This window comes from Notechis scutatus, chromosome 12 (genome assembly GCF_049901735.1).
Source record: "Notechis scutatus isolate UNSWTSFEM ecotype Mainland chromosome 12, rNotScu1.2, whole genome shotgun sequence".
Taxonomy (NCBI): domain Eukaryota; kingdom Metazoa; phylum Chordata; class Lepidosauria; order Squamata; family Elapidae; genus Notechis; species Notechis scutatus.
This window is the reverse complement of record NC_142020.1, coordinates 4,026,219-4,044,882: the sequence shown is the minus strand read 5'-3', so window position 1 is coordinate 4,044,882 and position 18,664 is coordinate 4,026,219. Positions and strand designations below refer to the sequence as shown.

General features: G+C 43.1%; 1 protein-coding gene and 1 long non-coding RNA gene across 4 annotated transcripts in view; one reads left to right on the top strand and one right to left on the bottom strand.

Moving 5' to 3' along the window:
* LMF1 (lipase maturation factor 1) overlaps window positions 1-18,664 on the bottom strand; it is a 189,246-nt gene that overhangs the window by 23,902 nt on the left and 146,680 nt on the right. The window lies entirely within an intron of this gene.
* LOC148129639 (uncharacterized) overlaps window positions 11,799-18,664 on the top strand; it is a 57,135-nt gene continuing 50,269 nt past the window's right edge. The window contains exon 1 of the long non-coding RNA XR_015750853.1: window positions 11,799-11,831. This is a non-coding gene — a long non-coding RNA (uncharacterized LOC148129639). The remainder of the gene's footprint in view (window positions 11,832-18,664) is intronic.

Below are 18,664 nucleotides of genomic sequence, written 5' to 3'. Positions count from 1 at the left end.
TTCCACTGTCCGACTCTGCTGCCATCTCCGCAGGCTGCCAACGGACCACAACAAAGGGATTAGACAGTCACTTATCTGAAATAATACAGGTTCTCCTGGTTGAGCAGGGGGCTGGACTAGAAGACCTCCAAGGTCTCTTCCAGCTCATTCATTCATTCAAAGAGACCAGTTCCTTGACCATTTCATTTTAAATGCCAAAATGACAAGGACGCTAATGTTCCTTAATTAGAGTAGCCACTTTTTCTAAAGAAGCCTGCTTCACTTAACTCCTTTTATTTCCAAAAAGCCACTTTTGCTTTGCAAACCTGAAGAACACTAAAGAATTCTTTAGGGGCCACTCTGAGAAAGAAGCACATCACAGCTTTTCAATGCAACAACTGGGTGGTCGGCTGCCCCCCCACACCGCCCCCTGGGGGTAACAGTGCCCCTCCCCTTATAACCTGGAAGCCAGAAACACAAGACTCTTATTTTATCAGCTGTCCAAAAAAAAAATTAAAATGGAAAGGCTCAAAAAGTAATTACAGATCTAATTTGACTGTGGGTGGACTTATGGACCTGGGAAGCACATGTTGTTTAGTGTGATGTAGCCATGCCTTTCAAGCAGCTACTGAAGGAGTAGAAGAATGCTGGGGAAACATCTAAGGAGATTCTCAATCATCCAGGTCCTGGTTATCCCAAAAGGTGCTTTTTTTCCCCCCAAAAGGCAACTGGACTTTCTTTGTTTTTTTTCTTGAAGACATTTCGCTTCTCATCCAAGAAGCTTCTTCAAGTCTGACGTTTTCAAGGAAAGACAAAGAAAAGAGTTGCCTTTTGATAAAGGCACCTAGACTGATAAAGGCACAAACTGGTTTCCCCAGTTGCAATGTATGGCTGTGAAAGTTGGACCATAAGGAAGGCTGAGTGCCAAAGAATGGAGGCCTTTGAACTCTGGTGCTGGAGGAGACTCCTGCAAGTCCCTTGGACTGAAAGGCGATCCAACCGGTCAGTCCTAGAGGAGATCAACCCTGACTGCTCTTTAAAAGGCCAGATCCTGAAGAGGAAATTCAAATACTTTGGCCACCTAATGAGAAGGAAAGGTTCACTGGAGAAGAGCCTAATGCTGGGAACGACTGAGGGCAATAGAAGAAGGGGACGGCAGAGAATGAGGTGGCTGGATGGAGTCACTGAAGCAGTCGGTGTGAGCTGACTCTGGAGGATGGTAGGGGACAGGAAGGCGTGGAGGAATGTTGTCCATGAAGAAGAGGAGGAGGAGGAGGAGGAGGAGGAGGAGGAGGAGGAGGAGGAGGAGGAGGAGGAGGAGGGAGGAGGAGGAGGAGGAGGAGGAGGAGGAGGAGGAGGAGGAGGAGGAGGAGAGGAGAAGAAAAAGAGGAGGAGGAGGAGGGGAGGGAGAGGAAGAAGAGAAGGAGGAGGAGAAGGAGGAAAAGAGGAGGAGGAGGAGGAGGAGGAGGAGGAGAAAGATGAAGAAGAGAAGAAGGAGAAGAGGAAGAAGAGGAGGAGGAAGAGGAGAGGAGGAGGAGGAAGAAGAGGAGAAAGAGGAGGAGGAGGAGGAGAAGAAGAGAGGAGGAAGAAGAAGAGAAGGAGGAGGAGAAAAAGAAGAGGAGAAGGAGGAGAAGAGGAGGAGGAGAAAGATGAAGAAGAGAAGAAGGAGAAGAAGAAGAGGAAGAAGAGGAGAAAGAGAAGGAGGAGGAGAGAGAAGAGAGAAGGAAGAAGAAGAGAAGGAGGAGGAGGAGAAAGATGAAGAAGAGAAGGAGGAGGAGAAGAAGAAGAAGAAGAAGAAGAAGAAGAAGAAGAAGAAGAGAAGAAAGAGAAGGAGGGGGAGAAGAAGAGGAGGAGAGGAGAAGTAGTTTCGCTTCTAATCTAAGAAGCTCCATTAGTTGTGATGGTAGTAGTGGGGGGTTTGGGGGAATGGAAGGACAGTTGAGACTGGATAGTGGGGGCCTCCATCTGCCAGTTGCAAATTTGCAACAGTCCAGTTGCCTTTGGAAAGAAAAAGAAAAGAAAAGAAAAGAAAAGAAAAGAAAAGAAAAGAAAAGAAAAGAAAAGAAAAGAAAAGAAAAGAAAGCACCTTTAAGACATTTTCCATACTTCTTTCAGTAGCTCTCTTCCTCCCCTTGCTGTGGGAATCTTGCCCTCAAGAAAGGTTAAGTTTCTCTTCCCATGGAGAAATACAGTGAAAACATCTGTCATTTTCCTCCCAACAGATTTGAGGGAAGATTTCAGATTTGTCTCCAGCTTTGGTGCTGATGAACGGAGAATTCTCTCTCATTCCATCCTGCAGAGGGGCAAAGTTGAGAGGCTGACCAAGACAGACAATTTTGCCTCTCCCCGAGGTGGCAGAGAAAACTAAACAGGTGTGATCTTAACAGGTACTGAGATGTATTAAGAGTAGCTACTTTTCCAGATCCTGGTCTCTGGATTTCGTAATAAATAAGCATTCATAAAAGAATTTCTTTCATTAAAATATGGCATTAATCATTATACTTAGATAAGAGCTACTTCGTTACAAAATTATAGAATGTCTACTAAGTGTGGCACCAAAGAGAGGAACAATGTTTTTTAAAACCGAATAATGACTGTTTTAGGGATTCTGACTTAAGTTTCATGAAGCGTGTTATGAAATATTATCAGTTCATGACTCTTGCAGGATTAATTTAGAACGTAACAAAATTGTTTCCCTGTTCCGTAGGCTTTCAAATATGATTCCTTTTGTGACTCTCACCATGCCCAGGCAGACAATTACCTGATACCACATAATTGTCAGGTAACCTCATCCAAATTCATTTTACTGAGCCAGGGAAAATCTAATAACATTACAGATGTCAAGAATTAAGACATTCACACTCAGTCCTGGACACTTGAGATCCAAAAACCCAAAGTTGCTCCCCATAAATTCAATGGATGGAAACTAACCAAAAAAAGAGAGAAGCAATTCAGAACTAAGGAGAAATTTCCTAATGGTGAGAACAACCAACCAGTGGAACAGCTTTGCCTTCAGAAGTTGTGGGTGCTCCATTGAGAAAATATTTGAATGCGCAGAGATGAAGAGGTTAACACTGGTAATCAAAGAAAAAGAAGAAATGGAATACCGTACGGTATGGGGTTTATTTTATCAATGGTTGGGAAATAAAACAAATTAAAATGGATTAGATGAATAGATAGAGAAATAAGTTAAGGTTGTTAAAAAAATAATAGATATATTAAATAACAGCTATAAGAAAATGTGATTATTGTTGTATTGGTAAGAAAGGTATTAATTATAATTGTAAGCACAAGACATATGTACCTAGTCGACACACGGTTGAAATGAAATGGAATTGTTGTAAATATTTAAAAAAAATTTTTTTTTAATAAAATAAGAAGTTGTGGGTGCTCCATCACTGGAGCTTTTAAGAAGAGACTGGAGAGCCCCTCGTGTGGAATGGTATAGACCAGGGGTGTCCAACCTTGGCAACTTTAAGACTTGTGGACTTCAACTCCCAGAGTTCCTCAGCCAGCTTTGCTGGCTGAGGAACTCTGGGAGTTGAAGTCCACAAGTCTTAAAGTTGCCAAGGTTGGACACCCCTGGTATAGACACTTCACCTGCTTGAGCAGGGAATTAGACTACATGTCTTCTAAGGCTCCTTCCAACTCCGTTATTCTATGTACCGTGTTCTAAGGTTTGGGAGCCAAATACCCACACCACCATCCTGGGGCCGTTTCAATACTTTCATTCTAGAATTCCCTGGTTTTGTTGCACTCTGTTCTGCACTGCTCCGATCCCACATCCAGAACATCTCCACCATTCAGACAACCTGGAAGACTGTCAGAGAAAAGCAACGAGGAAGATTTGGTCTGGAAACTAGCACTGAGAAGTGAGGACCAAGCACTATGGCGGCAGCTTTTAAGGCAGTGGTCCCCAACTTTTTTTGTACCAGGGACCAGGTTTCACGATTATTCCTTCTTTGCGGCCCGGTACAAAATGCCGTCCCCCGCTTCTCCCCGCCACCTTCAACTCCTCCTTTGTACCTTCTCGCGGTCGATGGGCTTTTCGGGCTCTTTCTTAATCTCCTCCTGAGTAACGCGAGACTCCACCGCCATCGGGACGGCTCTTCGTTCGAAGCCGCCCCCTTCGATGAAACTAAGGCCAGAGGATTCCTTCAGCACCCAAACGCCACTTTCCAACCGACGACCGACAAGCTCACCCGGAAACACTTTCTCAAGCGCCGTCGAAACAAGATGGCGGCGCTCAAGCAAAGTAGGCGGCCCGGTACAAAATGATCCACGGACAGGTACCGGTCTGGGGCCCGGTGGTTGGGGACCCCTGTTTTAAGGTACTGAAGAAATTGACAACTTCTTCTTTGTTCTCCAAGTTTATGAGATGCAGCATAACAATCTGAGGTTACCGGAAGGCAGATTATGGCTGAGTGTTAGGAGGTTAGAAAAAACATCAGAGTAGTAACTCAGTAGAAGTTCAACTGGGAACAGGTTTTCCAGAGGAGCAGTGAGCTCCTCTTTGCTGGATATGCTGTAGCAGAAGCTATGGCCAGCTCCAAGGGATGAATTGCAGGTGGATTCCTGCATGAGACAGGGATTTCCTGTTCCCTGCCCCAAAAAGGCAGATTTTGAATGATGATACAGGAAAGAGAAGAAAAAAAGGGGGGGGAAAGGACAGAGAGAAAACTCCAGCCGTAAAATTGTTGCACTCTGCAGTTTCCAAAAGTAATTTAAGATGAAGATGGACTCCAGAAAGTTCAGAGAAGGGATATACTTCCAGATAAATAAAAGCACATTGTCACTCCCCCTCCTCTCTCTCGTGCTCATCTCCTTACAAGGTCCATTGGTCCATTGCTAAAGTCAGTTCTAAGAATTTAGAGAAAAGGAGAGAGAGAGATTGCGAGGAGAAGGGTTTATTGCCTTATCAAAGGTAGAGCTCTTAACCCAAATTCAGCACTTAAGTTTCAAGTTCCAATCTGTGGCTATCTACACCACCTGTTAGCATCTTTTTCTCTGGTCTGTGCTAAAACACTGGCTTCAGCAAACCACAAAAGTGTCAGTACGTAAAGGAAGACAATCCATGGAAACCACACAGTTCTTTGGAAAGGAAAAATATCCATCTCATGAGAAAATTCTCTGTGGATTTCGTGTCTCAAGCAATGTTTTCCTTCTTGGGAAACCACAAAAATTGGGTGCAGAATGTTTTCCTACTTGGAATGAATATTACTTAGACAATTGCAAACAAGGAGAAATTAAGCCATGTCTACTACGTTAGGTCCCATCTTTCTCTCAGGGACTAGTATTCTATCTAGTATGAATGCTGGTTCAAAATATTTTAAAACTATTATATTTTGAAGTGCAATTTCAACCTGTCCTTGATTCAAAACAGGAGGTGCGCAAATTAAATGATATAACATAGAAACACAACACTGCAGTGTGAGTTGGCAAAACTTCCCCTTTGGCCCAAATCACAAGAGCCTCAAAGCTTCCAAATTTTCAACTAACTAACAAAATTTCTCAGATTTCTCATCTAAATCACGCAAATCTCAGATGCAAGGGTCATGAGGTTGAGCCATCTTGCAAGATTTCAACTTTTCTTTGTGGAATGCAATGGTTCAGTTTGGGGAATTACTGGAAACCACCAAGGGGCCCTTAAGAATAAATCAAGGGAGCAACGAATGGCAAAAGGGAATAGTTGCCAATGGTTTCCCCAATGACGGTTACTAGAAAGACTAAGGACAGATAAAAACACTTACGGTTTGAAGCAAGTAAGACAGAATTAATATCAACAGGCCTCACTTCCCACTCCAGCCAGCGCTGGCTGAGATTCTGGGAGTGAAGTCCAATTTAAAGTTCCCAAGTTGGACAACTAGAATGATCTTGAACCATGATGGCAAACCTGTGGCATGTGTGCCAGAGATGGCATGTAGAGCCTTCTCAGTGGCCAGGCCTGCTGTCGCCAGCTGCTTTTCCTGTTTCTGGCATGCTGGCCAGCTGGTCTTCGCAGATGCCAGAGCATCAGAAAATGGCCCAAAAATCACCCAAAAAGCAGGCTGCTTTTTGGGCTGTTTTGGGGCCAAAAACGGCCTGAAAAACATCCTGAAAATGGCCCAGAAAACAGCCCCCAAAAGGGTCAAAAACAGGCTGTTTTCAGAGCATTTTGGGTGCCGTTTTTGGCCTGAAAATGGCTCCAAAATGGCTTAAAATGGCCTGAAAATGGCCCAAAACTGCTAAAACAGCCAAAAAACAGGCATGCCTGCATCAGCTAGCTGGTCTTTGGTTTTCCGGCACTCCAGCACACTCATTCCAGTTTATAAACTCAATGCCAAAAAGGTTTGCCATCGCTGATCTAGAATGTATAAAGGCATTCCAAATTTATGCTGAAAATGGGAGCAATAGGAAGGGCCATTCAATCATGCTTGGTCAGCATGTATTTTTTTTTAAATGGCAAAAATAAATCATAGATTTGTTGCAAAAGCATTGGACTGTGGGTACGTGTACACATGTATAAAAATTGTTAAGATGGTAGACGTAGGGAAGTGACTTTGTAATGCCACCACTACATTTTTTTTCAAATTCAAATTCAGAATCGAGCTGGAAGGGTCCTAGAAGGTCTTCTAGTCCAGCCCCTGCTCAACCAGGACACCTTATACCATTTCAGACTAGTGACTGTCCAGTCTCTTAAAAACCTCCAGTGATGAAGCGCCCCCGATTTCTAGAGCCAAGCTGTTCCACTGGTTTATTGTTCTCACTGTTAGGAAATTTCTCCTTAAATCCAGGTTCCTTGATTAGTTTCCATCCATTGTTTCTTGTCCTGCCCTCTGATACTTTGGAGAATAATTTTACCCCCTCTTCTTTGTGGCAGCCCCTCAAACACTGGAATACTCCTATCATGTCACCCCTAGTTCTTCTCTTCATTAGATTATATGGGATGGGCACACATTGGACACCACAATATCTCAGAAGATGTTAAAACCAGCCTGCAAGAACTCTACTGACAGCCTCATTGTTCACATATTCCCTGAAAAATAAGTGGGACTTATGTAGTCTGCATAACTCTTCAAATCAAAGTGTCTATCTGGGGCAAAAATCAGCCAATACCTGGGCCAAAGGTTGGGAAAGCAATTTTGTTTAGAACTGGAACTGGAAATGATTAGTTTTTAATCAAAGACAGAACCGATTATGGAAAATGGGAAAATCTGGAGGTCATTCTAGACCACAAATGGTGTTGTTCCAAGTTCTTTGGTATCACCAGTAATACAAGAAATCCAGCATCCAGGCAGTTCTCCATTCCAGAAATGGAGGGTTATTTATAGTTACCATCTAAATTTCAATCCAAGTTTGAATTGCCAATTTTAGAGAGTCTGCCAAGGAGAAACCTAGAAGAGAATGTGAGGAAAGTTCAAGGATCTATGGTTGAATAAACCGATGATAGATTCACACAATATGCTAAAATGAAAACCCATGTTAACAAAATCCAATCTGCTATATTCACAGAACATTGGTGTGCCCAACCATATAAACCACATAACGGTTCATAAAATAACAAAGTTCAGCCAACATGCTAAAATAATGGTTAAGTTTCTACAATGCACTGAACCACAAAGCAGCCAATCCTATTTTGGGGGTGAATCTAATTTAACTTTATAAAACTAAAAACTTTTTATCATCCTAGGGTTGGGTTTTTAACTACGTGCTTAACCAGGTCAATTTTCTCAAGACATGCCATATACATGGTTCATTTTAAACTTGCTCAGATTTTCTGTGCTTAGTGTATGAACCCAGAAATCAAACTTATTCAGTAAGTAAAATAACAAATCCAGTGAAAATGGTCAAATTCTGATCATTAAGTCTCAACCTTTTTAACTTGCCCCATGTGGTATTATATTTTATTTTTTCATCTGCCCCTTATGATTTGCCATTAACATATGCTTACAATTTTGGGCTTTATCCATTATAAGAATCTCATAGTGAAACCCCAACAGATTATTTGAGGGGGTCTGCTAAATGCTAATTTATATAATTTACTTTGGTTGTTGTTTAGGAGGAAAGAAGTTGAAAGCAAAATGTTATCTCCTACATTTGAAGTTGAGTAGAAAACTTGAGAATCAAGGTTTTACTGTGCTCTTGATAGATAGATGATAGATAGATAGATAGATAGATAGATAGATAGATAGATAGATAGATAGACAGACAGACAGACAGAGACAGATTATATATATAGAGGGAAATGCCAGAAGCCCAACAACGCATGAAACAAACAGTACACAACATATCAGACAGAACCCTCACCAGAGCAGAAACCAATGTCCTTTCCAAGGGATTCAACTTTGCAGTCGCCCCCAAACGCATTTCCCCAGTGAAAACATTATATGCGGAGTTGAAGCTAGCCTAACCAAAATTAACCCAGATGTAGCCAATAAAATCAGACTTGAAGTCACCAAAGTCCTCTGCTCCAGCAACCCACCCAGAAGCAACTTACACAGAGAAGAACAAAAAGCACTCACCAACTTGAGGAAAGACAACAACATATTCATTCTCCCAGCAGACCAAGGAAACGCCACGGTCGTGATGAACACATTGGACCACCAATCCAAACTATCCAACCTACTCCAAGACCCCGCTTACAAACCTCTAAATACTGACCCCACCACGTACCTGGAAAAAACCACAAAATCCCAAATAAAAGCCTCCCCCATCAGTGAAGAGATCCAGCAAAGACTCATCCCCAGAGAAAAATCTTCCAAATGCCCTAAACTCTATGGCCTCCCCAAGATACACAAAGAAGGAACACACTCAGACCCATAGTCAGCTCCATAGGCTGAATCTTGCCTAATCTACAGAATCTTGCCAAATTTCTCACCAAACAACTCCAGCCCTACACAGAATCCATCACCTCACACGTGCAAAACTCTTTCCACTTCATAGAAGCAATAAAGAAACAAAACCTACAACCCAGCGACCTACTCGTAAGCTTCGATGTCATATCCCTCTTCACCCAAGTACCTATTAAAGAAGCCTTGACAGCCATCCAAAACAAACACAACCCCCCTAAGCACATCCTAGATCTGACCAACCACTGCCTAACCAACACATACTTCATCCACAATGGACAAAGATACAAACAGATAGAAGGAGCACCTTTGGGATCACCCCTCTCACCCATCATCGCTAATCTATACATGGAACACTTTGAAACCAACGCTCTAGACAAATCCGAACACAAACCCAAACTCTGGCTTAGATATGTAGATGACACTTTCGTAATTTGGCCACATGGGAAAGAAAAATTAGACAACTTCCTCACACACATCAACAGCCTACACCCCAAAATACAATTCACCATGGAAACAGAAGCCAACAACCAACTTCCCTTCCTGGACGTCCTAATTTACAAAAAACCCAATGGCTCCCTAGGACACACCATCCACCAGAAGAAATCACACACCAACCGCTACTTAAACACACAATCCCATCACCACCCTGCACAGATCAACTCCGTAGCCAAGACCCTCATCTCCAGAACCAAACGCCTAGCCGACAAAGACCACCTGAGAACAGAATTACACACCCTCAGTAACGTATTAATTTCCAACGGATTCCAAAGAAACACAATTACCAACCTAATCCTAAGGGAGACACCCCCCAGAAACTGAGACACAGAACAGGACAACGGTATCGCCCTCCTCCCCTACATCAAAGGCACCACAGATAAAATCAGCAAAATTCTCCACAAACACAATATCAGGACAGCCTTCAGCACTGACCAAAAAATAGCCAACATTCTAAGAAACCCCAAAGACAAGATTCAGCTAGAAAACCAAGGAGTTTATGAAATACCATACAACAATTGCCCAGCCACATACATTGGACAAACCAGCCGAAGAATAAATGCATGCATCGCTGAACACAAGAATGCAGTCAGAAGAGAAGAAAATACTTCCTCCCTTTTCCAGCACCTTAAAGCCACAGGACATGAAATTAATTTTGAGGGAACCAAATTAATCTCCAATACTGAACACTTCAACAAGAGAATAATCAGGGAAGCCATCAAAATAGAGAAATACCCCCATAACATGAATAAACGGGATGATACCTCCTGCCTACCAGACATCTGGAAACTAGCCCTTATCAACAAACGGGTCCCAGCCACAAAACCAACACTGGACCCAAAGCAACACATGACGCCACCACCAATCTCCCTCACCAGACTCAAACCCAAACCCATCCCATAGACAAAAGGCAACCACCATCCAGAAACCAGACCACAGCTGCATCACCAGCTGTCACACACCCCGACCCCCAAACCAAGCAAACTGACACACACCATGAACACATAGTCAGGCCTCAAACTCAGAGCCAAACCAAAACCCTGAACGTCATATCACAGCCACCCGCTCAGGATATCACATCACGGAACTCAGGAGGTTTCACCACAAAACCTCAGGATGTTACAACACAGCCAATGACCCAGGAGATTACAGCACAAGACCCAGGATGTCACAACAATAGAACTCAGAAGGTCATCACACAGCCCATTACCCAGGTCGTTACAACACAGGAGGATGAGAGACATACATCTTCTTACGAAAAACCCAACCAATCTGCAAACATCAACTCCATCAACCAATCAAGAAATAACAACACAGCCAACCTCCCCACCAGTATTTATAGAGAGACGGCAGCTCCAATCACACTTTGCTCGCACAAGCACGAAGCCGAAAGCACCAGCCTGAAGATGGCGAGTGGGACCTCGTTGAAACGTCGCCAAGATACTCTCAATCTTACACGGGAAAAGACCCAATCTACGAAAACAGACACACACACATGTTTTCTTATGTTTTCGCGGGTATTTATATGTATGGTATTTAGGTTTCTTCAGATATTTTCCCACGTCTTAATATTTGTGCTTTTATTATAGCGACGTTTTGGCAGAATCTCATCTGCCATCCTCAGGATTCTGTATTGGGTTCTTTTTAATCGTGTGTGTCAGGCTTGGCAGCCGTTTTTTGTTTGAATTTGGTGCTGGCTTTCTGCTTTATTTGAATGGTTTTTTCCTCGTCCTGATTGGCTGGGAGTCTAGGTCTGTTTTTATTGGTCTTCGAGTTGCTGTGTTCTTGATTGGTTGGCAACATTGTATTTTGTGCATTGCGGTTTCTTAGTGCAGCTTGGTTTCTTGTGAACGGCCGATAATTATTTATTAGGAAGCTAGGTTTTATTTGGGTAGCTGGCTGGGGCGTGTTTGGGCTGGAGGTATTGGGGGGGTCTGTTTGTGTCCAGGTGCTTGCCTGGATTGTGGTATAGATTTTTTTGTTTGTGAGTGCAGGCTTCCAGATGTTTGATAGTCTGGTGGAGTCATGTCTTCTATTCATACTATTAGGTCTTTTATCAATTTCTATGGCTTCTCTGATGATCCTGTAGCTGGGGTTTTCTATAGTAGCTAGGGCTTTGGTGCCACTGAAGTTGATGCTATGACCTGTGGCTTTCATGTGTTGGACTAGTGAGGAAGTGTGTTCCAGCTTTTTTATTGCATTCTTGTGTTCTTCAAGGCAGGTACTTATCCTTCTGTTGGTTTGTCCTATGTCTGTGGCAGGGCATGATGCGCAGGGTACTTCATATATGCCTTGGTTTTCTCAGTCAATTTTATCTTTGGGGTTTCTTAGGATGGCTGCTATTTTTTTGTCCGTTTTGAAGGCAGTCTTGATGTGATGCCTGCGTAGTATCTTGCTGATTATATTATTATTATTAACACGCTCTGATGCTAAGGAGTTCCACTCCCCCTCCCCACCTGAGAAGAAATCTCTTCCAATGCAAAACACAAGCAGGGAGTTTCAGTTTCAGAGCACCAAGCAATTTTAGTACAAAACAGTTGAGTTAAGCCACGCCCAGACTCCTTGCTGTCTTCTCACTAACACAGCAAATACTGTTTCAATTTCCAAACAGCCCTCAACTCTCTCACACACTGACAGGACTCTACCCAGATGAATACCAATAGATGCTGGTCGGCAGAGGCAGAATTCCCCTCCCCCTTATTTTCCTCCCCCAAAACTAAGCCTGACCACACATAGTTTGGTAGTGAAGCATATGGGTATCGAGCTAGTCATAGAATATATGCATTTATAATATGACCTGCAACAAGACTAGAAAATATTGAACTGCCAAACAAAATGTTAATGATAAATAAATAAAGTCACTTCTGACCTTGATCTTAGAAGGGAAACACACATCCGCTCATAAACAAGCATCGCGAAGCACAGAAGTCACCACGTCTGAGTGACAGAAGAGAAGGGGGGGGGAAATGGCGGTGCTGGAAGATGTTTGTTCCTTGTCTTTCCCTCCGGACCTCCGCGCATCAGGGACCAGAGATATATAAATATGTGTGGTTTTCAAAGAACAATCAACAACAACAATGATGTTTTGACAGCTCAAAGAAAACCTCAAAGGGAGCCAGTCAAAACACGGTTGCCAAGGGGATTGAAGGCAAGTACAACATGTCCCAGTTTCAGACGGGTCTCTTTGGATTTCCCCAGATTTGACAGCAAGAAATAAACAAGAAATACTGATTTCTGTGCTACTGAAAAAGCTCACTGGGTTAAGTGCCACAGATGTTGATCGCTACCTCAACTTACGACCAAAATTGAGCCTGAAATTTTTGTTGCTAAGTGAAACATTTGTGAAGTGCCTTTTTTGCCGTCATTAAGTGGATCGCCATGGTTGTTAAATTAGTCACACAGCGGTTAAGGGAGCCGGGCTTCCCCATTGACTTTGCTCGTCACAAGGTCGCAAAAGGGGATCACATGACGCCATAAAAGACAGTGACTGCCATAAATATAAATGTGATGACCCAGAGTGTAACATAAACGTAACAAAATCCAAAATGTAAATAAATGTCTTTTAATCCTCCAACTTGGCCCCACTGTTCAATAATTCTCAGTTGGAGATAAAACGTACTTAAAAATAATTTTCAAAAGTAACCAATAGAGTCTGAACTTAATGAGCAGATAGAGGTGAAATAAAAAACCAAAACAAACTACAATGAAGGAATTTCCACAGCGGACCAGGATAAGTAATTACCAACTGCAAGGAGATAACAAGGCATAGTCTGTTGGAACCAACAGACAACTTCAGATCAAAATAAAACAATCTTTGCTTCTGGCAACGCTATGTTTTAACCATCTCTCTTATATACTATTCTCCCCAGCTGCAACCAATGAGGGGGATCATGGCCGCTTCCTCTCTCATAAGCCAAGTTGTTTCCTTCTCCGTTCCTCCCTGCGTGTCCTAGGATGAAGAGGGGATGGGCCTAGTTCTTCCTCTGACTGCCCAGCCAGCCTCTGCCCCTCCCCAGCCTCCTCCACAACCTCCAGAGCCACACCTCCACTCCCTGATGACTGTTCTTCCTCTCCCTCAGAGTCCAACTCTAACAAGGGCATGACAATAAATCAATAAACTGGTCAAGGGATTAACCTACTAGTTACAGCTGTTCATAACAATCATGATTGCACCTAAGCAATCCAAACAGGGACTCTGGATGACTTACACAACATCAAAAAGTTAAAAAAAAAATCCAAAAGAATCACAACAATAAAAACAATTGTGCTGGGAGAAGACAGACCCTCAATACCCAACATGTGGGTTTCACACATCATCCCAGTTCAATGCTGGACCTCCAAAACTTTCCCAGATAAGCCAGAGATTTGATCGATTGAGGGTTAAGACTTACTAGGACAGCCGACAGGAGTTTTCCTAAGGCTCTAAGAGAGTTCTCTTTTACCCCTTGCTAACTTTCTCTTCTCTGGGGGTGGGGGGGGGGGGGGTCCTACGAGTTGGAGGCGGACCTAATGCTCTTTTCTGATATGGCACAAAGAATCCTTCTCTTGCTGTTGATATTTTCCTGCTTGCTCTGAGCCTCCTTCCGCCACGCCCGTTGTTGTTTTGGAAAAGAGAAACAGGACAATTCTTTCAATCCAGTGAGATAGCGCATTGTCCCATTTAGCCAACCTCTCCTTCCATCCAGAGTCCAAAACATCCTGTGCCTTTTGGAAGTTGCCCAAGTCACATCGTAAAAAAATAAACCACATCCTACAACTCCAACCTCTCCGTTCCAAGACTAGAAGTAGGAGAGTACAAGTCACAACCCTGGAGAATCCTGGTCAGGCATAGTTCTCTGGTGCAGCACTGCCTAGGGAGAGAGAGATGGGTGCAACATGTTTGCAGTGACCCCAACTTGAACGGTGCATTGGGCGCTGATCTTGTGCTTTCTCCTCCTTCCCTTCCTGACAGTGCTAACCTACTTTCTGATTGTACTCTTTTGGAGTTCTTCATTCCAAAATTTAAAAAAACATCCTTCCATGCTGATTTGAAAGGAATCGAGTGAATAAGGATCTAAGGCAGCTTTTTCCAACTTGGTCTCGTCTCTCGGTTGCTGTCCAGCATGATGACTGTTCATCCTGACCACCAACTATGGGAATCTGAGTCCATCAAAGTCCATCAAATCTGGAGGTCCAGCTCTACCTTTCAGGACATTATTCCCAAGTGTGAGCAGGCAGGTGCCTCCAAGGAACAGGCCACAAGGAGACAATTCCTTTTTTTTATGATAGTTGCAATTCTTTTTTTTTTTAATAGCCTTGGACCGTTGCAAAAATAATGGCAATATCACTTAAACTTATATACCGCTTCACAGTGCTTTACAGCCGTCTCTAAGCCATTTACAATCAGCATATTTGCCCCCAACAATCTGGGTCCTTATGTTACCAACCTTGGAAGGATGGAAGGCTGAGTCAATAGAAATAGAAGTAGAAGTAGAAATAGAAATAGAATTCTTTTATTGGCCAAGTGTGACTGGACACACAAGGAATTTGTCTTGGTGTAAATACTCTCAGTGTACATAAAAGAAAAGATACATTCATCAAGAGTCAAGAATCATAAGGTACAACACTTAATAATAATAGTCATAGGGTACAATAAGCAATCAAATCATACTAGGAAACGGTCAATATAAATCGTAAGGATACCAGTGACAAAGTTACAGTCATACAGTCCCAAGTGGGAGGGGATGGGTGATAAGGAGTGATGAGAAGATTAATAGTAATAGTAATGCAGACATAGTAAATAGCACTTAAATCTTATATACTGCCTCATAGTGTTTTACACCCTCTCTAAGCCATTTACAGAGTTAGCATATTTGCCCCCAATCCTCTGGGTCCTCATTTTACCAACCTTGGAAAGATGGAAGGCTGAATCAATAGCAATAGCACTTAGACTCATATACTGCCTCATAGTGTTTTAGACCTCTCTAAGAAATTTAGAGTCAGCCTCTTGCCCCCAACAATCTGGGTCCTCATTTTACCCACCTCGGAAGGATGGAAGGCTGAGTCAACCTTGAGCAGGCCAGGATCGAACTGCTGGCAATCAGCAGAATTAGCCTGCAATACTACATTCTAACCACTGCGCCACCACAGCTCTAATGGTGAACAGCCAACTACCTTCAAGATGTGTGTGGCCTTTCCCTTTTCTTTCTATGGGGAAAAAGAAGGAGGATGTGGAAGACTTACAAACTTTGACATAACCAAAGTGCTGGATCAAGCCAAAGGCACAGATAGCTCAGCCTTGTGTGTTCGCTGGGAGGATGGGACAACTTGCCTCAGCCAACTTTTCACAGCCAATTCGCGGTGGTCAACTCACCATGGCCAATTCAGCATGAGACAACTTACCAGGGGACAACTGAACAATAAAATTATTTAAAATAATCTAAAAAAAAAATTTGTGATTCACATTTCATTTTGTCCCTTCTGTGGCATCTTTTCTTTAATGATTCTATTCCACCATTTCTCTAAGATGAGTGTAACTCTTGTCCTGTGGTAAGTTGGCTGAAGCAAGTTAGCCATGGCGAGATGTCCTAGACCTGCTCATTGAGGTGCCCATCAAACATTCCAACAGGCAACCTTAAAGAGTAACAAACCTCTTTAGTCCATCTTACTCTGTAAGGGGTATCAAAATATGAAATTCAGTGTAGAGAAAAGTAAAGTCTTACACTTAGGCAAGAAAAACCAAAAGTACACGTATAGACTGGAGAAACTAGGCAGTAACTGTGAGAGGGATTTTGGAGTCTTAGTGGACAACCAGTTATGAGCCAGCAGTGTGCAGTGGCAACCAAAAAAGCCAACGCAATCCCAAGTTGCATTAAGAGAGGGATACAATCAAGATCAAGGGAGGTACTAAGACCACTCTGTAAAGCCTTAGTAAGGCCACATCTAGAGTACTGCATCCAGTTTTGGTCACCACACTATAAAAAAGATGTTGAGACTCTAGAAAAAGTGCAGAGAAGAGCAACCAGGATGATTTTAGGGGACTGGAGGCTCAAACATATAATGAATGGTTGCAGGAACTGGGCCTGGCTAGTCTGGTGCAGAGAAGGACCAGGGGAGACAGGATAGCAGTCTTCCAATATTTGAGGGGCTGCTATAGAGAGGAAGAGGCCAAGCTATTTTCCAAAGCACCTGAGGGCCAGACAAGGGATAATGGATGGAAACTGAACAAGGAGAGATTCAACCTGGAAATAAGGAGAAAATTTCTGACAGTGAGAACAATCAACCCATGGAACAGAAGTTGCCTTCAGAAGTTGTAGGAGCTTCATCCCTGGAAGCTTTCAAGAACAGACTGGACTGCCATCGGTCAGAAACGGTGTAGGTGTAGGGTCTCCTGCTTGGTGGGGAGTTGGACTAGATGGACTACACACACACACACACAATTTCTCTAATTAAAACAATGGTGGGTATTCCTACATCCAATGGCAGGCTCTGAGGGAAGAGGGCCCTTCTGCTTCTTTGTCCGGAATCTTCTATCTTCCCTGGGTGATTCTCCTTTCCAGCACTGGAAAGTGGGGGAGGAAACTGCTCCTAGGGCAGAAGAGGTAGCCCATGAGAGAGACAGCATCCAGATGTTGAGAGGTTAGCCAAGAAGGAAGAGGATGTGTTTTCTGTAAAATCCCCTGCAACATGTCACTGAGGTCTTCTCTCAAAACACATGTTAGGGAATCACAGGTGGGGACGGAAGGCCGAGGATACACACAGCGTATGCAGCCTGAAAGAAAGCTGGCTCTTTTTTTAAGCCTCCAAATTGCTCCGCCCACCAGGACAGCTGGAAAAAGTAGGGTTTCTGCCACAACTGGAAGACGGGTGAAGTGGTCTGGACCGCCCAAAGTGCGTTGTAAATATCATGTTTTGTAACTGGGAGGCCAGGGATCGGTTCATAACAAGCTCTTTGCTTCCAGAGTTTATTTACTAAGGCTTATTATATGCTCCTCCATCTTAAAATGATGCCGACTGATTTACAGGCATCGTTCTGGTAATACACACAATTAAATTAGCATAACTGACCTTAGACCATGCAAAATGAATCCTCATTTTATCAGATATATCACTGATCAATTGATCAATTGACATTAGTTCTGCACAGCTCATTCAAACATCTGTCTGCCTGCAAAGACTTTCTGGAAAAAAACAGCTCTTAAACAAGTTTAAACAATTAAAATAATTAAACAATTTGCCCCAGAGAGGAGGGAGGCAAGCTATTTTCCAAGGCACCCGAAGGCCAGACGAGGAATAATGGATGGAAACTGAACAAGGAGAGATTCAACCAGGAAATAAGGAGACATTTTCTGACAGTGAGAACCATCAACTCATGGAACAGAAGTTGCCTTCAGAAGTTGTGGGAGCTTCATCACTGGGGGCTTTCAAGAAGAGACTGGACTGCCACCTGTCAGAAATGGTGTAGGGTCTCCTGCTTGGATGCATGGTTGGACTAGATGACCTACAAGGTCACTTCCAACTCTGTTAATCTAATCTAATCTAATTTCTAATTTAGTAGCAGTGATGGGCCAACTTAGTCTTTGAGGAAAACATTATTCCTGAAGACATGACTGCTGTGGAAAAGGCTTACACCTGGCCTCTTTGGTGACATTCTCCAGAGACTGAAGGAGCTGCCACAAAGAACAGAAGGTCAACCTCTTCTCCAAAGCAGGGGTCTCCAACCTTAGCAACTTTAAGACATGTGGACTTCAACTCCCAGAATTCCTCAGCCAGCTGGCTGAGGAATTCTGGGAGTTGAAGTCCACAAGTCTTAAAGTTGCCAAGGCTGGAGACCACTGCTCCAAAGCACCTGCAGGCAGGACAAGAAGCAACAGATGGAAACCGATCAAGGAGAGAAGCAACCTGGAACTAAGGAGGAATTTCCTGAGAGTTAGAACAATTAATCAGTGGAACAACTTGCCTCCAGAAGTTGTAAATGCTCCAACAACACTGGGAGTTTTTAAGAAGAGATTGGACAACGATTTGTCTGAAGTGGTATAAGTTTTGTTGCCTGAGCAAGGGGTTGGGCTAGAAGACCTCCAAGGTCCCTTCCAACTCCGTTATTTGGGCCTATGGCAAGATTTTGCTACTGGATATTACTAAGTAGATCAAATCTAATCGGAGAAGAAATGCTGACTTCATTTTGAGGCTATTTGTAAATCTAATCTGCATTTTGGATTTCTCCACCCGCTGCTTTTTTTTTAAAGCTGATCAGGGAAAAAGTTCTTGACAATTTAAGAGGTGACATCCAGTTTTTGTACGTGTCAGTCAAGATCCTACTCTCCAAGTCAGAGTTTTAAAAAGGGACTGGATAAATTCATAGCGCATTGATCTGGCAACCA